A 6,000-nucleotide genomic window follows, 5' to 3' on the forward strand; every position below is an offset into this window, starting at 1 on the left:
TAGCTCTTCATTGCAAGAAACATTTCTGGATGTTTATCATCGTTCTCATTTTGCAGATGAGGAAACCTGTAAGGACTTGGTTTATGACTTTTGTGAATTTAAGGGATTATTTCTACATTTTATTATCTATTCTATTAACTAAAGGCATTTGTGGAATTTGAAAGGGAAATAAAACAGTGTATTTTACTTAAACACTGATATATGTGGTAGTAATTAACTCCTATTAATCTTAGAGAGATGTTCATGTCAAATTCCTGGGTGTATTTTGTTTTAGACCCTTAATATTTAGGCATGTTCAGTGAGCTGGCAGGGAGTATAATTAGGGGAGTGGTATGTTCTCCTGTTCATCATTTCATTTGGGGTTTGTTATTTGTTAAACAGAGTGTAGAATACATAGTATATATACATCCAACTTTTTAAAATATGAAAGCCACAATTATCTGAGACATTCCTTGCATCATTGATGTAATTAAACAAGTACGAGGAAAAAATAGAATTCTGACTCTGATGTTAAACATTCAAAATAAGGTAATAGTAGAGATTGAGATTTCATGTCAGTACCCCAGAGCTTTTGTCCAAATATCTTCTCTTATGCTATTGTTCAGTGTTTCTGTATTTCACTTCCTTCTATATTTCTTTAATAGAAAATCAGAGCAACATAAACAGAACTCAGTCAGTCACCAATCTTTATGGATCAACTACTGGAGCCAGAACATTGTTCTCAATGCTTTGGGGAATTGTGAAGTAGCTAAGTCACAGTCCTTAGGAAAAAAACCTTCTATCTAATGGACAATGGGGACACATAAACAAATAGCAATCGTTAGACCCTTCTGTCTCTCTAGAAGGCCTGAGATGAGATTATTCCATAAAACTAGGACAGAGAATGCTCAGGAAGCAGCAGATTTAAACCATTGAAGTAGAAGCAGGCAAACTATGAGTCAAAGATGTGTATTAGTCTGACACAAGCTCTCTTCTACTATGAAACTAACATCAGAGTCTTGGCTTTTTAAATGTGTGTGTACTTATGAAGAGACACAGCGTCACAGAGTATGTATAAGCATTGCTGCTAACTCCATATTTCCAAGATAAAGGAAGGTTCTCTAACTGCAGAAGCTCAATGGGTTATAGTTTCTACACACTCCAGACAGGGTTTTGTGCCCACCAGAGGGGAAGAGAGTGGGTGGAATTCTAACAGTTGAAAGATTCTTTTTCTAATTCATTAATTAACTAACTAATTAATTGTTTTGGCCGCTCCACGCGGCTTGCGAGATCTTAGTTCCCTGACCAGGGATTGAATGCGCGCCCTCAGCAGTAAAAGCACGGAGTCCTAACCACTGGACTGCCAGGGAATTCCCAACAGTTGAAAGATTCTTGGGGAAAATGGGCCCTTTCTTGTCCAGTCAGAGGAGGGATAGCCCTTCTGTTAGCCTGTTGTGAGTAGATAAGCAGTGGTGTGGGCTGACCATGTGTCCTTTTGAAGACTGCTTTGTGGAGGAGGCCCTCAGTGTCTTCTCTTATAAGGTCAGTAGATGTAGTCCTCATCCTTATCTAAGTGACCAGATAGGCAGTGGCTGGAATGCCCAGATGAAAATGACCTCTTAATACCTTTAAAATGTGTAGTTACATACCAGTCACACACATATTTCAAATATCACTTTGGGCTCAAATGCAGACTCCTGTAGTACAATAAGGCTTCATCATCCTGCAAGGACTATAACTTTAGGGGACAGTCTGTTGACCAAAGAAAGAAAGCTTCATTATAAAGCATCAGTTTCTTGGGAGCCTGACAGACAATATGGTGAGGTGAGTAGTTTTCTTGCTGGGAGCATAGAGGACTACCCAATAATGTTTTAAGAATTAAAAACAGTTAGAGAAGTTGCCATATGATCCAGCAATCCCACTCCTGGGCATATATCCAGAAAAGACGAAAACTCTAATTCAAAAAGATACATACACCCCAATGTTCATAGCAGAACTATTTACAGCTGCCAAGACTTGGAAGCAACCTAAATGTCCATTGACAAATGAATACATAAAGAAGATGTGGCGTAATGGAATATTTCTCAGACATAAAAAAGGATGAAATATTGCCCTTTGCAGCAACATGGATAGACCTAGAGATTACCATACTAAGTGAGGTAAGCCAGAAAGAGAAAGACTAATACCATATGATTTCACTTATATGTGGAATCTAAAATATGATACAAATGAACTTACTTACAAAACAAAACAGACTCACAGACATAGAAAACAAACTTATTTTTACCAAAGGAAAAAGAGGGTGAGAGAGGGATAAATTAGGAATTTGGGATTAGCAGATATGAACTACTATATATAAAATAGATAAACAACAGGGTCCTACTGTATAGCACATGGAACTATATTCAATATCCTGTAATAAACCATAATGGAAAAGAATATGAAAATGAATATATATAAAATTGAATCACTTTGCTGTACACCAGAAACTAACACAACATTGAAAATCAAGTATACTTCAATAAAAATAAATAAAATAAAATATAAAGGAAAAAAGAACAGTTGGAGAAAAGTGGGGACTAATTGGCAGAGAAAAGTCCTGTCCTTAGTTTTGAATTTTGAGTAAATATTAGGAGAAATTTGGAGTTTTTGTTCTGGAAAGAGTTCATATAGTGGAACTTGATATAAAGTTTTGCTGGCATTTAGAAAGAGAATAGCAAAAGGAATGTAATATGGAGGCTGCTTATTCAGATATTAGGTTTTTTGGGGTAGAAGGGAAACATAATACTCTGCTCACTTTACAGATGAGAAAAACTAAAGCTCAGAGAGGTTAATTATTTTTCCTGAGGTTATATGGTTAATATGTATGGGTCTGGGGCTTGAAACAAGGTGTTTCTGACTCCAAAATCCATGCTTTTATTCTTCTTCTTTTTTTTTTTTTGCGGTACGCGGGCCTCTCACTGTTGTGGCCTCTCCCGTTGCGGAGCACAGGCTCCGAACGCGCAGGCTCAGCGGCCATGGCTCACGGGCCCAGCCGCTCTGCGGCATGTGGGATCTTCCCGGACTGGGACATGAACCCGTATCCCCTGCATCGGCAGGCGGACTCTCAACCACTGCGCCACCAGGGAAGCCTCATGCTTATATTCTTAAGATGATAAGGTAGATATAAGGAATATATTGTAATAGATGAAACAATTATAGAGCCTAACAGTGGATTCAGAGACAGGGAAACAAATTTGCTTGAGGAAATTGGAAGAGAGTGGTACATTTTCCTGTGGGTCCTCACTAATATTGCTAGATGTTGAGTTAGTTTACATCAAGATGCTTTAAAGCATCCATGTCCTGGCTATTGTAAATAGTGTGCAATGAACACTGGGGGTGCATGTATCATTTTGAATTATGGTTTTCTCCGGGTATATGCCCACAAGTGGGATTGCTGGGTCATATGGTAGTTCTATTTTTAGTTTTTTGAGGAATCTCCATACTGTTCATAGTGGCTGAACCAATTTACATTCCCACCAACAGTACAGGAGTGTTCTCTCTTCTCCACGTCCTCTCCAGCATTTATTGTTTGCAGATTTTTTGATGAAGGCCATTCTGACCTGTGTGAGGTGATACCTCATTGTAGACATGGAAGCAACCTAAATGTCCATCAACAAAGGATTGGATAAAGAAGATGTGGTACATATATACAGTGGACTATTAGTCATAAAAAGGAACAAAATAGTGCCATTTGCAGAGATGTGGATGGACCTAGAGACTGTCATACAGAGTGAAGTAAGTCAGAAATAGAAAAACAAATATTGTATAATATTGCTTATATGTGGAATCTAGAAAAATGGTACAGATGAACTTGTTTGCAAAGCAGAAATAGAAACCCAGATGTAGAGAACACACTTATGGATACCAAGGGAGGGCGTGGGATGAATTGGGAGATTGGAATTGACATATATACACCGCTATGTGTAAAATAGATAACTAATGAGAACCTACTGTATAGCACAGGGAACTCTACTCAGTGCTCTGGTGACCTACGTGGGAAGGAAATCTAGAAAAGAGGGGATATATGTATACACATAACTGATTCACTTTGCTGTACAGCAGAAACTAACACAACGTTGTAAAGCAACTATACTCCAATAAAAATTTTTTTAAAAAAATGCTTTAAACCATCAAGTGTTTCTCAAAGATGAATAATGTATAGACTCCTTATTTTAATTATATAATAATTATTATTTTACTAAATTTTTTATTATGAGAAATATCAAACACAAAAGTATAGTATAATTAACTCCCATATACTCATTACATAGCTTCAATAATTTTCAACATTTTGCCAATTTTATTTCACCTATTTCCTCAACTTTATTGTGATTGTGTGTATGAATATTTTAAAGAATCAGACATACTAGTGTTTCACTCGTAAATTTTCCATTATGTATCTCCAACAATAAGGGCTTTAAAACATATAACAATGATAATATTATCACCCTTGATAAAATTAATAGTAACTTATTAGTATCCTCTAATATCCTTCCATTTTCCTGATTGCTTCAAAAATATCTTATATTTAATTTGTTCAAATTAGGGTCCAAACAGTGTACTCACATTGCATCTGGTTGTTTTGTCTCTTTTAAGTCTCAGTTATTTTATAGCATTTCCTCCTGATCCTTCCTCTCCCCACCACCCTCATCTTGCGTGCCATGAAATAGTTGGAGACACTGGGCCATTTGCTCAGTAGAATTTCCTACATTTTGCATTCAGCTGATTGTATCTTTATGTTGTTATGTTCTTGATATTGTTCCTAAGTCCATTGTATTAATTATAAACTGGTGGATAATTTTAGCAGTGTAATTAAATTCAAGTTCAGTTTGTTTCTTGAAGAAAAAATTTTTTTTTTCCTTCCTATTGTCTTCCACCATGAATCACATTATATTTGGTTGTCCTACTTTTAGTTTGTGCAGTGGTTGTGGTGGTATATTGGCCGGATCCCTCCATTATAAATGTTCCCACCAATATTTTCTTAATGATTTAGCAGACATTAATATTCATTGTCTAGGTCAATTATTCTATTGAGTTAGAAAGTGGTGATTTTGTAATATTACCATTCCTTTTGCATTAGCTGGAATTCTTCTGTAAATAATTTTCCTTCACTAGCCCTGAACTACAGTTTGCATAGGTAGGGCAAGATACATGTTTGATTCCTTCATCTACTTTATCAGTTTTCATGGTAATGGGTTGGTACTCTAGCAACCTCCAATGGTGACCAGTGAAACGTTTTTTAGTATCATTATGAACTTAGGTGTGAGTGTGCGTGTGTGTGTGTGTGTGTGTGTGTGTGTGTGTGTGTATAAAATTAACTCAGATACAATCATTATTCTTTTTGTTGCTAAACTGACCCATTTAAGGCCAATGAGAGCCCTTTAAGCTAACTCCTTTATTCCTCCAACATGACCACATTAGTCTTTGATAAATTTCTGCTTTTTCATCACAATAGATACTGGAAGCTCATCTTATACATTTCCTAATCCACTTAGGATCAGCCATTTTTCCAAGTATCCCTGGTTCCTTTTTTGGAAATGGTATTTAGGGATAATAATACAAGAATTAGAGAAAAAAATTAACGTGTTCATGCTAATGTTATGATTGAAATGGAAAACTTTGGATTTTTGCTGAATTTTTATATTTTATGCTTGTATTTTTTCTCTTCCACTAAAAATCTTGTCTCCTCACAATATTAGAATAATTAATTATTTCCTTTATGCTACAATATACCTATAATAGCTACACTAATAATAGTAACACTAATATTAGTGCTAACAGTAAGACTAATGTATATCTTTTAAGATATCTTTGAGGGTTTTTGTCCGTACAATATATTCCATGAGAGATTTAAAGTCAATATTCTGTTTTGAAGTTATTTGAAGTATTTCTGTTCTCTGTGTAGTTATGCTGCCAACCTGATGTACAGTTCAGTTCACTTTGTTTTCATTTATTTTAATTTTTAAGAAATGCTCTTTC

The sequence above is a fragment of the Lipotes vexillifer genome, unplaced genomic scaffold, assembly GCF_000442215.2.
Source record: "Lipotes vexillifer unplaced genomic scaffold, Lipotes_vexillifer_v1.1 scaffold263, whole genome shotgun sequence".
Lineage (NCBI taxonomy): Eukaryota > Metazoa > Chordata > Mammalia > Artiodactyla > Lipotidae > Lipotes > Lipotes vexillifer.